The sequence below is a fragment of the Calliphora vicina genome, chromosome 1 (assembly GCF_958450345.1).
Source record: "Calliphora vicina chromosome 1, idCalVici1.1, whole genome shotgun sequence".
NCBI classification, from domain to species: Eukaryota; Metazoa; Arthropoda; class Insecta; order Diptera; family Calliphoridae; genus Calliphora; species Calliphora vicina.
This window is the reverse complement of record NC_088780.1, coordinates 48,729,235-48,745,934: the sequence shown is the minus strand read 5'-3', so window position 1 is coordinate 48,745,934 and position 16,700 is coordinate 48,729,235. Positions and strand designations below refer to the sequence as shown.

General features: G+C 26.7%; 1 protein-coding gene across 1 annotated transcript in view; it reads left to right on the top strand.

The window, feature by feature from the left end:
- Glut4EF (Glucose transporter 4 enhancer factor) overlaps nt 1–16,700 on the top strand; it is a 559,114-nt gene that overhangs the window by 490,036 nt on the left and 52,378 nt on the right. The gene's annotated exons all lie outside the window — the stretch shown is intronic.

Below are 16,700 nucleotides of genomic sequence, written 5' to 3'. Positions count from 1 at the left end.
AAATTATTTTTCATTTAATAGAAATTAATTATTGAGCATTAAAAGAGTAAAAGCCAATTAAAATTGTATTAAAATTTTTGTAAACAAGGGAAATTATTTTTCATTTAATAGAAATTAATTATTGAGCATTAAAAGAGTAAAAGCCAATTAAAATTGTATTAAAATTATGAAAAATAAAAATTTCTTTTCAAGGGAAATTTTTGTAAACAAAGGAAATTTTTTAAATTTTAATAGAAATTAATTATTTAGCATTAAAAGTGTAAAAGCCAATTAAAATTGTAATAAAATTATGCAAAATAAGAAATGTCGTTTGAAGGGAAATTTTTTTAAACCAGGGAAATTTTTTGAAATGAAATACTTATCATTAATAAAGCATAAAACAATTAAAATTTTATTAAAACTATGCAAAATGAAAATTTCCTTTGAAGGGAAATTTTTGTAAACAGGGGATATTTTTTAAAATTTAAAAGAAATTAATTATTCAGCATTAAAAGAGTAAAAGCCAATTAAAATTGTATTAAAATTATGCAAAATAAAAATTTCCTTTGAAGGGAAATTTTTTTAACAAGGGAAATTTTCAAAATTTTTAGAAATTGAAATACTTATCATAAATACAATATTAAACAATTAATATTATATTAAAACTGCTAAATAAAAATTCCTAAAGGGAAATTTTTGTAAACAAGGGAAATTTAAAGGCATTTAAAGAATAAAATTCTGCAAAATAAAAACTTCCTTTGAAGGGACATTTTTTTAAACCAGGGAAATTTTTAGGCATGAAATATTATCATTAATAGAGTATAAATCAATTAACATTTTATTAAAACTATCCAAAATAAAAATTTCCCTTAAAGGGAAATTTTTGTAAACAAGGGAAATTTTTTAAAATTTAATAGAAATTAATTATTTATCATTTAAAGAGTAAAAGCCAATTCAAATTTGAACAAAATTATGTAAAATTTAAATTTCTCTTTGTAAACGAAGAATATTTTTCAAATGGTTGCAGAAATGAAATACTTAGTATTAATTAAGTATTAAACAATTAAACTTGTATTAAAATTATGGAAAATATTTTGTCTATAAGTTAAATATTTAGCATTAATGGAGTACAAAACAATTGCCCTCATTTAATTCATTTTAATAATTATTTTTTTTCTTTCTCTTTTTAGGTAAGTAACTTCCTGTTAAACACCTCAATTGAAATATCTTCTTGAACCTGTCTTCAGTGAACTAAAAGCACCTTGAGCCATAATAATTATTTTAACACCTTATTACTGGTAACTACTTACTATAATTGTATGAAACAAAATTCCCAAACACACATAAAATATAAAACGTAAACACAAATATAAATATAAATTATGTTTCCCCCTCCCAAAAAACAAAAAAAAAATATGAGGCACCCAAAACCATAAACATCAATCATTGGTGAAAAATCAATTAGCCATTACAGAAAGCTCAACATCATTATTTTATACAGACGAAATAATTACGCAAAATCACGAACAACTTCTTTCTTTCCTTTCAGTAAATTGGTGGAAAATTAAAATAAAAACCATGACCACTCCTTCATTTATAGTTGTGCTTTTTGTTGTATGTAGTATTGTTACCCGGGGCTGTAATAGCAACACACAATATGATGATATATGATATGGACTCCCTATGAAGTATGGCATGAATATGGAAAAAAAAGGGGCACGAACATCATTATCATATAGCAGACAGACAGACAGACGTGCAACCATAAGAGTCATTTCAAAAGATTAACTTAAACTTAAACAGTAGCAAACTACAAAACAGCATTAATTTCTTTTAGTTATTTTAACAACAGTCATTACCATCAATAACAATAAATTGTTGGCTGGGGTTTTATTTTTGTAGATTTAATTCTCAAACCTGCCTTCTACTTGCCAACTGTTGGGGCATGTAGAGTATGATCGAGCATATTTTGAAGTTATTAAACAGAACAAAAAGAAACATGAAAAATGTATTAATTAATTTGGGGGGGTTTTAAAATTCTGCATTTTTTTTTGTACATAATGGGGAATTCATGACAAAAATTAAGATATTTCTTAATCAGTTGGGAGATGACACTAAGGGAAACAGGAATGTTTGTCTTATTTATTGATCTAAAAATAAAATTCGGCTTTAGAAAACACATTCATACCATTTATAAATGTTAGAAACTAAAAGTTTTTTTTTAAGAGTTTATCAACTTTGTGCCTCTATAGATCATTTGGTGTAAAGGCAAGATGATGCCAAGATTTATTTTTTAAAAGCTTAAGTCCTTCTCTACCATGTTTGTGAACAACAGTTTTCAATTTGAGTAATAATTTAGAAAATATAGCAATATTATCATTGTATGAAGTCTAAAGCTCTACAACTATTTTCACACTTTAGGAGCTTAACTTTAAATCTGTGTAGCTTTGCTTGAATAGAAACCAGGTAAATAAGAAACACATTTTTAGAAAGCTAGAGTTCTACACTATAATTTGTATTAACAATCGTTTGAAATCAGATTATTTGATTAAAAAATATAATCAAAAAAGTTAAAAGCTCAACAACTTTGTTCACATAAGAAGTGCACAACTTTGAGGCTTTGTAGTTCTGTTTGTATAGAAACCATGTAAATAAAAGGCTAATTTTCAAAAAGCTTTTAGTTCTTTAATAATACTCTTATGAACATACTTTTTAAATCAGATCATTATATTAAAAAATATTTTGTAAAAAGTTAAAAGCTCTAAAATTTTTATAGCACTAGAGATGTTCAACTTTGACGATCTGTAGTTCTGCTTGAATTGAAACCAGGTAAATACAAAATAAAGTTTTTGAAAGCTTGAGTTCTTTACTATAATTTGTATGAATATACTTTTTAATTCAGATCATTAGATTAAAAAATATAATCTAAGAGGTTAAAAGCTCTACAAATTTTTTCACACTACATAGGCTCAATTTTGAGGCTCTGTAGCTCTGCTTGTATTGAAATCAGCTAAATAATAAATAAGGTTTTAGAAAGCTTGAGTTCTTCACTATATTTTTAATTCACTATGTTTTCCATTGGTTCAATATATTGCAATATACATCATTATTACAATTTGTAGAAATAACAAGCTTAAAAGCTTTTTTATACCAACTAAACATCAATGTTCTGTAGCTCAGCTAGTATAATAACAGTTTAGTTGCAAGTTTAACTTTCTGAAAGCCTGCTCTATAATTATGTTCAACAAAGTATTTTAATAGGACTAATAGTTTGAATAATAAATACCTATCAAAGGATCAGATAGTCTAAAATTGTCATTATGTTTTCTATATGGTTTTAATGTTTCTCTATAATTTTCTTTTAAAAAAAAGCTCAACGTTTAATCTAGTTTCACATAGAAAATCAAGCGAACTTTTTTGATAAATCAAATCAGACAGAGAGCATCTTTTTATATCTTAAATTGAAATTATAAAAATTCTATATTATATAAAGATTTTTCTATCAAAATTTCATACACATTTGTATTTCCTGTGTTGATTTCCAGAGAATTAAGGTCTTAATCATCAATTTATGTTAAAAAAAAGCATGCAAAACTTTCAGCATGATTTTCATGCAGAAACACACAAAAATATTGAGGAGGTCAGTTTGGCATAAATTCCAAAATGAACTTTTGAATAAAAAAATAAAAAATGAAATAAAACAAAACAAAACAAAGAGAAGCACAATGAAATGAACTAAATGTGTTTGAGTTTTTATATAAATTTATTATTTTTTGCAAAGAATTCCCTGTCAGTTGTAGTGCGAGTAAAAGTAAATTTTGAGGCAAAGCCTGTTAATAGGGAAAAAAAAGCAAAATTCATAACAAAACAGAGATATTTTTTTTTTCTTTTTGTTGCACAGGCAGAGACCCTCAAAGATACAGAGCCACATACGAGAGCATCTTCTTCAAACATTTCTACATACTTCTTCTGGAAACCACTGGCCGTGTGTAAATGGTGACGCCAAAAGTACAATGGCTTTGGCTACGCTTATTTATTTTTAGTGTAGTATAGTGTATGTGTAAATTTGAGGCTTGCTGCAGAGTGTGTGCTGCTGCACACTTTCCTCAAATCAATTCTGATGAAACTTTAAGTCCATCAACTGAAATCGACCAAAGCTTATTGTGTTGAAGAGGTTGTTGATGATGATGATGACGAAGGCAGTGATAAAAAAGCCGCTTGTTTAGAGTTGGCATTTTTTACTTATTTTTTTTTAAAAGGGAAGTGGCAAAAACTGAGTCATAACTTTTGTCTTTTCAAAAAATAAATTCTAAAGAAAATTGTATGATTTTAAAATCAAAATATATTAATGGTCTGTTTTAAATGATTATTGTTCTTTAGTATAACTATTACATACCTTTTGCATTACTAGGAAGTAGTTTAGTAATGTTATTTGTTACACTTTTGCCTTAATATATTCAATTCAAAACTCACATTAGTAAATAGCTTTTAAATGCTAAAATAAAACTTATTAATGGCCTCATTTAATTGATTATTGTTCTTTGTAATGACTACAACTTATTATATGCATTACGGAGAAGCAGTTTAGTAATGTTGGGCTTATAATTTCTATTCATTTGCCTGAGTTTGTTCTATGCTAAACTCATATAACTGAATTGCTGTTGAATGCCAAAACAAAGTATTAATATTATTCTTATTTATTTAAAAATATTTTACACTTTATTAATGGTTTGATAAATGAACAGAAAGTCGAGGAAGTGAGTTTACGATTCTCTTTTTACAAAGTGCAGTCGACGGCCTAATCGATTTTTTATTAGCTTGACGTACGAACACGAACTAAAAAATCGACTATGCTGTCGACTGCACTTTGTAAAGAGCAAATCGTAAATTCGCTCTCTCGACTTTGTTACTACTAATTCCTTATAATCAATGTGCTATTTGTTTTTTAATGATATCAATGAAATTACTTTTTTGAGTTACATTTTGTTCGGATACATAGCCGTTTTAAAATAATTAGTTAAAATATAATTTCTCTCGCGGCAGCCATCTTGCGGAAAGCTTTCTCATACCCAAGTGATCATTCAAAATTGAAACCACTTGGCCATATGTGATCTCTCGCACTTTCAATCTCCGATCGGCCAGCACCGCAATTTTATCAATTGTTTGCTTTATTTGAGAGATGATTTTTTTCTGCAAATGTCTGCTATCAATGGCTGTCAAACACAAACATATTTTGACAGTTTTCATTTGACAGATACCAGTTAACAGGAGCAGTATTACACTTTCAGTTTACTAACCCATTTTTGTAATTATTTAAGAATGTTTGCATTATAACTTTTAATAACACTTCTTTCTTTATTTTATAAAGAATAAATTCTTTATTTTGTTGATATATTTTTCATGCCGCTGCCATCGACTCATTCATTTAATATTTTAAAAGATTTTGAGTTAAAAACAAAAAAAAAACGTTTAAGAAATAGAGGCGAAATGTGTTGTATTACACCTAGTTAAAAACTTGTTTTAAAAGACAACAAACTGAATAAAAAAAATTTAATTACAGCATTTATGTATCATCAGTGAAGATTCCCTAAAGATCAAGGGGCTCCAACCAAAAGCACACAGAGGGTGCAATGTCAGCTAGAATTTTAAAGCAGCTGTAAACTTAAATAGAAGTTTTAAGCTGCCACTAAAAAAATTGATTAATGTTTGTGTCGCGAGCTTGAGGTTGGTTCTCAAAGCTTTAGGATACATTGAGATGTAATTAAAATTAATTTTATTAAAATTTTCAGTTCTATTTGGCCTGTTGTATTGGGACCTGCAGACATTTATGAAAAGTTTGAGAATTTAATGAACCTGAAATTTCTATTTAAGATGTTAAAAACTCTTTAAACTGATCATCATTTAAGTTCTTCTTCAGTGTACAAAACAGCTAATAAACAAAACCTAGGAGGACTAGTTATTTGACTGGTTCTTAGGGGTTAGGAGTTAATCTTGTGTAAAGTAGCTTTAGGCCCCCCTTTTGGCTTAAATTTGGACCTTCGTTTTTTTGCCTTAAGCATTATTATGATGTGAGCTCACTTATTTGTTTGTTCCTTCTTCTATCTTGATACGAATATTTGTGTTGTATTTTTTGTTGTGCTATAATGATTTCATAAAAGTATTTAAGTTATGCGTCAGCATTTTATTATTTTGTGCAACATTTAAAATACTTTATGCATGATATTTATGATTAATACGAAAGTCAGACATTGCTAGGCACACAGAAATGTAAACTTAAACCCTATTAAGAGGCTAAAAAGATTAAAGCAGTCCTAATTACTAAATCACTAATTGGAGCTCAATAACACGTTTTAATTTTTTTTTTGACATTTCAGCAAATATTCTATAAAAAATAAAAAACGTCTATAAAAATATTAGAGTGGTAAACAGTTTATATTAAATTCCCTTAATATATTGTTCATTGTATTCTTTAAAAATTCCTAATTAATTAATTTATATTTTACCCAAATTCTCTTTGCACCTAAAAAACACTTAAAGCTCTCCAAAATATATAATAAATTTGCTTTGTAACTGCAGACTAAAAGTATGCTACATAAAATTTCCAGTAACTTACTAAAGAAGTGCAACAAAAAACCACTGCTCATTAAAAATAAACCCACAATTATATTTATTCTATAAAAAAAGGGAAAAAAAAATCTTCAAACTTTCATATTTATCAGCCTTCTACAACTCGCCTGTATAAATTTTAAGCACTCAAATGCAAAATAAATAAAATAAAAAGATTTTCCAAAAAAAAAATAATTTAAATGCACTGGGAAAAATTTTGGAATTCTCTATAAAGTTTTCTTGATGCAACAAAATTTAGTTGGTTTATTTTTATCATAATTGGACTTATTTTGTTGCTACAACCATATAAACTCATTTATCGAAAGCAAACCATTTCATAAGTAAAAATCCGTTGTCACAACTATTCAGTAGGCTAAATATGTGAAAACATACGAGCGGAAACATAATTAGATTGAAAAATAAGATTTCATTTGCTTTTGACTGAAATCAGCAGCCGCTTGATCCTACAAAAGTTTATTTATTTTAATCAAAATCATTAGCAAGGTATTCGGTTGTCACAACCAAACAGGCAGGCTTAAAATTTCGAAAAAAAATCAATTAATTTTAAAGTTGGTTTCACTTACTTTTCACTGCCTCTCCATCAGTATCATGATTAGTTGTAACAACTGAGTTAATTAATAATCTCGTTAAATAAATTTTTTAATTGTAGCAATAAAAATTCGGTCTAAGCCACTATACAATAAAAAATAACAAAATGTATCAATTTTTTTCTGTGTTCTCAAAACTCAGCATCAGAATAATGAAAATGTATTCAAGAATTCATTAATGAAATTATGTAAAACGTATGAATGCTGTTTGTACATACTTCACAACAACAACTTATTTTCATGAAAACAAAATCCCAAATACAGATATAAATAATATAAAGAAGAGCACAAAATAAAAAGCGTTCCAAAATATATATATAAAACCCCATAAAAAGATTAAACAAAAGTTAAGCGAGTAATGGTAATAAAAGCGAAACTCATAACAAGGTGCATCCATCGGCAGGCATTATTCGGATGGATTACAACTAAAAACTAGTTGCAGAGTAAAGTCAACTATTTTGTAAAGAACCCCAAGTACTTGTATGTTCTACAAGTGTAATTCCTATGGTAGAGGGGGGCGGGGGGGCTTGTGTTGTGTAGTTGCCTGTTAAATGGATAAATGCTGGTTGTGCCAGCAAATTTCAAAAATGAAAATGAAGCCAAAAAACAACAAAAAGAACTTATATGAACGAAAATTCAAGTACAAAAATCGCAAAAATAAAGTGCAAAACATATTCATAGATTGGATAGCAGAGGTTGAAAGGATTGAAGTTATAACTGAGGTGTCAAACGATTCAAAATGTTTGCCTTTGTATGAATTATGATTCAATAATGTTCCGACTATATTTTCTTCCCAAATACATTTCAGTTTTAAGAACCAGAATGATTAAATTAGGAGCCGCAGAACAAAAGGTACTTTTTTGAAAATTTAAAAATTTTGGGAAATTGATTTTTTCTAGCAGATTTCAACCCAAATATTATAAAAATATCAAAAAATCAATTTTAAAAAAAAATCGAAAAAGTACCTTTTGTTCCGCTGCTCCTCAAATGTAGAAAAACATTCGAAATATATTTCCAATAAGCATTTTTACTGGAATTCAAGTTGAAAGCAAGTGTAATTCAAGCCTTGAATTATAGTCAACCAATTGAATAACAGTTGTATTACACTTTATTTATTTCTATAGCATTCTCTAGTAAAAAGGAAAAATAAATTCCAGCCATATAAAATATATTTTTTGTTTGAAAAATATTTAATTTTTCATGTTTAAAACATTTAAACATTTGCATTCAAGTCAAATTCCAACAAAATGTTCAAGTGCTTGAATTTTTGGGGCTTTGGTGATTATTAGGTTGCCTCAAATGTTTACTTTAAAAATTGCTCACGAACATTTTCGTGACTGCTATTGGAAAAATTCTATAGGAACTTCATAAAAATTGATTGTATAGAAAAATTATTTCTGGCGGGAATTTTTGTTTTAAAACGTGTTTGCTATTTAAATTTTTAAAATTTGAGCTTAATTCATTAAAATCGTAATATGGAATTGAAAAATATAAAGCATTCATTCCATTTATTCATTCCCAACATCTAATTCTTTAGACTCATTCAAAGATTTTTATTTAAATAGAATTAATTCATAATGGAGTTAATTATTAAATACAGAATTCATTGAACCTTTGATTGATTAAATGTTTGTTAATTCATGTAATACAAATTGAATTAAAATATTTGTTTTTCATTCAGTTTTCGTTTTGATTTAATTTACAAAATGAATTGAACAAAAATCAACTTAAGCTTTTTATAATAGATTGGAATTGAAGAAAAATTTAATAATTCAATACAGTTTTAAAAGTAGTTTGTAGTGGATTTGAATTCTAGAAAATTTCAATAATTCAATAAGGAATTAATTCAATATAGAAAGAAATTCTCAAAAGAATGAGTTCAATACTACTGAAATACAAAGGAATTAAGCCTATGAATTAATTTATAATGAATTCTCTAAGAAAATGGGTGAGAGATAAAGTTTGCATTGAAATATGATTGCTTGCTATTGAGTATTTTCTATGGAAACTTGATTGTTATTGAATATTCTCTATAGAAACTTGATTGTTTTTAGATATTTTCATTAGAAACTTTATTGCTATTGAATATTTTTTATAGAAACTTGAATATTTTATATGAAAACTTGATTACTATAGAACATTTGCTAAACAAAAGTTGATTTATTTTAAATATTTTCTATAGAAATTTGATTGATATAGAATATTTTAAACAGAAACTTGAATATTTTATATAGAAACTAGATTTGAATATGTAATTTCTATTGGATTTTGATTGCTATTGAAAATTTTCTATAGAAACTTGATTGCTACCGAACATTTCCTATAGAAACTTAAATATTTTCTATAGAAACTTGATTGCTATTGAATTTTTTGTGTAGAAACTTGATTTCTATTTAATATTTTGTAAAGAAACTTAAATATTTCATGTAAAAACTTGATTGCTATTAAACACTTTATATAGAAACTGGATTGCCATTGAACATTTTCTATAGAATTAAGTTTGCTATTGCGTATTTTTGTAGAAACATGATTGCTATGGAACATTTTTTATAGAATAGGGAGTGCTATTGAATATTTTCTTTACAAACATTGATATTGTTATTGAAATTTTCATTACTATTGAACATTTTCTAAATAAACTTAATTCCTATTGAAAATTTTGTATAATATTGTTACGTTTTCACCTTTTAAAAATGGTGGTTTATTTCCTTTAAATAAACCGGATACTTTTAATTGCAAATAAAAGCAGTTTAGTAATTTTAAATTTATAACAACTCTTTATTTATTCAAATTTACACAACAACAGTTGAAATAGTCAATGTGTTTTAAAACACACACTTCAATTACACTTTATAATGTACAAGACATTGTTAATTCTATCAGCGCCTATGATAAACTACCAATATTTATACACAGCGCTCTCTTCCTTCAAGTAGCTTTTACAATGATCTTAGCGGACACCTTCAATGTTAATTTAGCAGCTTAAACATTTTGTGTTATCATACTTACAAACAATGATCAACTCAAAGCTTTTATTCAATGTTGTATGTTTTACAGCTACGTTAATAATGTCCACAGTTATGTTAACTGCTGTTAATCGGCCGATAAACAACATTGTCCACAGTTAGATGTCTCCAGAAATAGAAAAGTTGAGAAACACGATGTAACTTTAAATTGTATTTGAATTCAAATACAATTTCGTAACAATATCTTGAGTGCTTTTGAATATTTTCTATACAAACTGGAATATTTTATATGAAAACTTTTTTGCTATTCCCATTTTAATAGAATTTTTAGTACTATTAAACATTTTCTATAACATTTTCTTTAAAAATTTAATTGCTATCGAATATTATAGCTAAAATTCAATAAGTAATTCCTTTAAATCTCCTCAAAATACATCCAGAATTTTATTCTGTTTCGAGTACATTGGAGAGCAAGTAAGTGTAGTTGGTAGAAAGAGATCATGTAGTAAAACATGGTTTGTTTTGTTTAGCTTTAAGTGCTTTGCCCCCTTTTTTTGTTCAGTTGTTGTTCGGTTTCTGTTGCTCCACATGCTGCTACTAAGTATTATGGTGCACTTACTTACATATTGAGGTAAAAACAATTTTTCTATATAAAATACAGGACGTCGCAGATTTTTTATTTTTTTTTTTTTGTTTTGCCAATTTCATATACCAAAATATCCATCAAATGTAAACAAACATTGCAGCAAATTTTACTAAAAGCAACAAAAAGTTGTTTATGTTTTTGGTGGCTTTTATTGGGAAAAGGAAAAAAGAGGAAAATAGCAGCAGAAAAAAAGCCGGCTGAAAATAAACTATAGCAGTTTTGTTGTAGTTATATGTCTTAATATGAAATGCAATCATAGGGGTATAAACTAAAAGCAAAATCTACTTTAAAGTCAATTTACTAGGACTTACATACATTACATATACATATTGTTAGCTTAATATAGATAAGCCCTAACTCGTGTTTTTTTTGTAAGCCCAGATTTACGTTTTTTCGATAAATGGTCCGCTCATATATAATATTAAGCCAAAAAATCGCAACTTAAAAAAACACGAGTTAGGGCTTTTTTATATTAAAGTAACGATATGTACTTTTTAATAATAATCCAGAAGTTAAGCAAATAGTCAATGTATCCCTTATAGAGAATAATTGTCACTAATGCCTAATCACTTGGCTAACGCCAATAGATATATTTTGGGTCATTTGCAGGGAGAAGTCAATTGGTTACTTTATACATCCCAGGTAATCTAGCCTGAAGTCAATTCTCACTTTAATGTCTCTAAGTAATCTAAAGAGTAGTCACTTTAAACTTTAATAAGCAGTTATTTTACCCACTAGAAGTAATCTATTGGGGAGTTGTCGGAGGAAGGTTTGTTTACAAGCAATCGGTTATTGGACTGTCTATGAAAGGTTTTTCTTAACTGACTATTTGAGGTCAATTATTTTCCGAAAATTAATTTTCTATAGAAAATATTTGATAGCAATCAAGTTGCCATACAAAATTTTCGATAGAAATTTGAAAATTTGCAATAAAATCTTGATTGCTATTAAATATTTTATATAGAAACTTGATTGCTATTCGAATTTCTCCAAAGAAAGGTGAATGCTATTGAAAATTTTGCATTAAACCTTGATTGCTATTAAACAATTTGCATTAAAACTTGATGGTTATTGAAATTTTTCTAAAGAAACTTGATTTCTATTGAAAAGTGTCTATAAAAACTTGATTGCTATTAAGTATTTTCCATAGGACAGTTGTGGTATAAAAAATTTTTTAAAAGACCGTGATTACTATTAAAAATATCTTTACTCTTCAATATTTTTATATAAAAACTTGATTGCTATGGAAATTTGTCTATAAAAGCTGGATTGCTATTGAACATTTTCTGAAGAAACTTATCAATAAAATTTTGATTGCTATTAAATAGTAAAAACTGGATTGCTATTCGAATTTCTCCAAATAAAGGTGAATGCTATTGAAAATTATGCATTAAACCTTGACTGCTATTAAACATTTTGCATTAAAACTTGATGGTTATTGAAATTTGTCTGATGAAACTTGATTTCTACTGAAAATTGTCTATAAAAACTTTATTGCTTTATTGCTATTGTTTTCCATAGACAATTTTCTAAAATACTGTGATTACTATTAAACATTTTCATTTTTCTATAAGAACTTGATTGCTTTTTAAATTTGTCTATAAGATCTTGATTGCTATTGAACTAATTCTATAAAATCTTGATTGCTATTGAACATTTTCTGAATAAACTTTTCAATAGCAAAAATTGTATATGAAATCTTGATTGTTATTCGAATTGTTTGATAGAAGTTCGATTCTGTATGAAAACTTTATTGCTATTTTATATAAACATGACTGCTATTGAATATTTTCATTAAAAACTTAATTTCTATCAAAAATTGTTTATAAAACTTAATAGGTATTGACAATTTTCTCTATAAACTTTATTGCTATTAAAAATTGTATAAAGGCACTTCATTATAAACTAACTTCGATTCGATATGAAATCTTAATTGCTATTTTATAGCTATTTGACTGCTATTGACAATTTGCTATAGAAACTTTATTGCTATAGACAATTTGCTATAGAAACTTTATTGTTATTGAACGTTTTCTATAGAAACCTTATTACCATCGAACATTTTCTTTATAAGCTTGATTAGAAATGAAAACTTGATTGCTATTTGACTGCTATTGATAATATTCTTAACAAACTTGATTGCTATTGACAATTTTCAGTACAAACTTTATTGTTATTGAAAGTTTTCTATAGAAACCTTATTACCGTCGAAAATTTCCTTTATAAACTTGACTGCTATCGAACAGCTTCTATGGAAACATGTTTGCTATTGAAAATAAGTCCAAACTTTGATTTGAAATGAAAGCTTGATTGCAATTTTATTACTATTGACTACTATTAACAATTTTCTTAATTGCTATTGAACATTTTTTATAGAATCTTTATTGTTATTCAACTTTTTCTATAGAAACCTTATTACCATCGAACATTTTCTTTGTAAGCAGGACTGCTATGGAACAGATTTTATAGAAACTTGTTTGCTATTGAAAATGTCTAAAGTCACTTGATTACAAATAAACTTCGATTGGATATGAAAATTTGACTGCTATTTGACTGCTATTGACAATTTTCTTTACCAACTTTATTGCTATTGACAATTTTCTATAGAAACCTTATTACCATTGAAAATTTTCTTTATAAACTTGTCTGCTATCGAACAGATTTTAAGGAAACTTGTTTGCTATAGAATATTTTCTAAAGTCACTTGATTACAAACAAACTTCGATGTGAAAACTTGATTGCTATTGACAATTTTCTATAGAAACGCTATTACCATCGAACATTTTCTTTATAAGCTGGACTGCTATCGAACAGATTTCATGGAAACTTGTTTGCTATTGAAAATTTTATTGCTGTAGCAAATTTTGATGAATATCAAAAACATATGCTAGTTGATTGTGTTAAAAAAAATTGTCCATTTAATTTATTCCATTCATATTGTACACTCAACAATAAGTCATAAAATAAATTTATGTAAAATTTATATTTCAATAGATTGTATGATCTTCTAAGCTAGAGTCACAGATCTGATGATGATTTGTTTCCTTTTTTGCACAAATTATGCATAAAATATTTGGTTTAACATTTCAGTTTCTGTTTGGTTTTTTTCTATTATACTAATATCTGTATATGGGGTTCCTTCATTCAGTATTCATTTATGCTGCAGTAGAAAAAGGAAAAAAAAAATATAATAATACAGGATAGTAGAAAAACAACAGCAACAGCATAATATTCATACATGTACTAGATATTGTTTACATTTTATAAAATAAACAATATAGTACAAACCTAATAGGAAATATTACTTTACTTTAGAATTTTTCACTTAATTTTTTGTTCATATAAAAGCCAAAGGACATTCATGCACTGTCTTTTTCCAGCATGTCAGCAGGACTAATGCTTTTGCTTGTGAATAGCACTGAAATGTCATAAGTAGACAAATTTTAAGGTTTTTCTTCTACTGCTATTTACTGTCAGGTCATTTAATTTTTTATGTATATATTTGGTCTCTCAAAACCCAGCTGAGTCTCCAAAATTTCCTACTAGTAATCTATATTCTATATACATACTTATCTGTATGTTTAATAATGTAAATGAAAAGGGTTTACGTTGCTGTTAGTATTATTATTATGAAGTCTTGAATCTAATATTACGACCATATAGTACGTTTTACTGGCAAAAAAAAACTAAGCAGGGAATAAAAATGTCAATAACCTATAGGAAAACGAAATGAGATAACTTCAAACACAATATTTTTTAGACCCTACTTTTATATACATTTATTTTTTTAACCCTTTACATCTAACACACTACTACTTTCTTTATATACATATTTTCTTTTTTTTTTGTTTGTTTAGCAAATGTTGCAAAAATATGTGTAATATATCTGTTACAACAGCTAAACTATTGTATGAACAACAATCTAATATTACAAAGTAAAATTATTGTAGGACTTTTGTAATGTGTAATTTATTTGGTTGCTTGTTTAGCATATACCAGCAGTTGCCAGCTTTTGAACGAAAATTTAAAGTATATTTTTAGGGGCGAAATATTTATAAATATAATAGACTAGTTTAGGGGAGAATGTTGCAGTTTTTTTTAAATAATCCTTTAAAATATTTTAAATTTAAATGAAATTTTTACTTAAAACTCTTAAAATTTGTTTTAACGTTTTAATTTTTTTTTAATACAAATTTTAATAACTCATTTATGAGGAATATTAAAATTTCATTTGTTATATCTTTTATATGTTTTATTTTTCTGAACAAAATCCTAATATTTATATTCTTTTTTTGTTTAAAGACCATTAAATTGTGAAGCTTTAGCACCAACCTACTTTACAAACTGGTCAAATGGTTTTTTATTACACAACATTTTTCCATATTTCAAATATGAAAAGGTTCATTTTCGTTTTGTTACAACGTATATTGACACGATAACAAACAATGGTTTTAAATATTTTAATGACAAAATATCATTAAATCCCTTCAGTTTTAAACACTCACATACTTGTGATTATAACATGTATAAGAAGGCAAAATGTCTGCCTTATTGGGGAAAATTTGTGCAAAAGTTAATATTTTTAATAATAAGTGTAATTTTACATACTTAATATAGCTGAAAACTCCAGATTTGAAACAAATTATACATAAGTCCGCGGCTCTTAACTGAAGGGGCAACACTGCTCCTGTCAGCAGGCATCTGTCAGTTGACTCCTGTCAAAATTTGAACAAGCGGCGTAATTTAGTTTGTGTTTGACAGTCAGACTAGCTGATAAATACTATGAAATGTCTTATCGGAAAGAGAATTTACTCCAATTAAGAAATCATCTCACAAACAAATACCTATTTTGATGATCTCGACAAATCTTATTTTTTGGAAGTGATAAAAAAAATTAGAGAAACATTGGACAATGTGAATAGAGCTCAAAGGAAACTATGTTGAATAATAAAATAAAAAAAACCTGTGTTTCAATAAAAAAAGGCACGACTTTTTAACCCATCATCTTCAGAAACTTTACTTCTATAAAAACATGAATATTTTCTAAAGAAGCTTGATAGCTTTTAAACATTTTTTTATGGAAGCTTGACTACTAGTGATTATTTTCTGTAGGATCTTGATTGCTATTAAATTTTTTTACAAAAACGTTTCTATTAAAGTTGTCTTTAAAAACATGATTGTTATTGAATATTCTTTTAAAGGATAACATTCTGTTATTAATATTGTTTATAAGTATGACAACATCAACTGTTAAAGTTACTAACATTAACATTAAATCTGCTAAAAACTCTAGGTGATAATGGTGGAAATAGAACATTCTAGTTTTTTCCGTTAGATAATTCAGGAAACTACTAGAATATGGAACTATGTCGAGTTGCAGAACAGCCGCTGTTAGAGTTAACATCAACTGTAACCAGTGTGTTTAAAAAGTGTGAGTAGATTTTATTAAATAAAGAGTTGTTACAATTTTTAAACTACTTCTCGCTTTTATTTGCAATTAATAGAATCCGATTTATTTAAAGGAAATAAACCACCGTTTTTAAAAGGTAAAAAATTAACAATATGAAAATTTCCATTAAAACTTGCTTACTATTAAATATTATCTTTAAAAATATGATTGCTATTGAAAATTTGTTTAATAAAAATCGATTGCTATTGAATATTTTCTATAAAAACTTGGTTGCTATTAAATATTTTCCTTGGAAACATGATTGCATTTGAAAGTTTTCTTATGAAACTTGATTGCTATTGAAATTAGTTTATAAAAACTTGATTGCTATTGATAATTTTCTATAAAATGTTATTAAACATTTTCTGTAGAGACTTGATTTGAAAAATTTTCTATATAATCTTGATTGATATTCAAATTTTTTCAAAGAAATAGCAATAAATTTT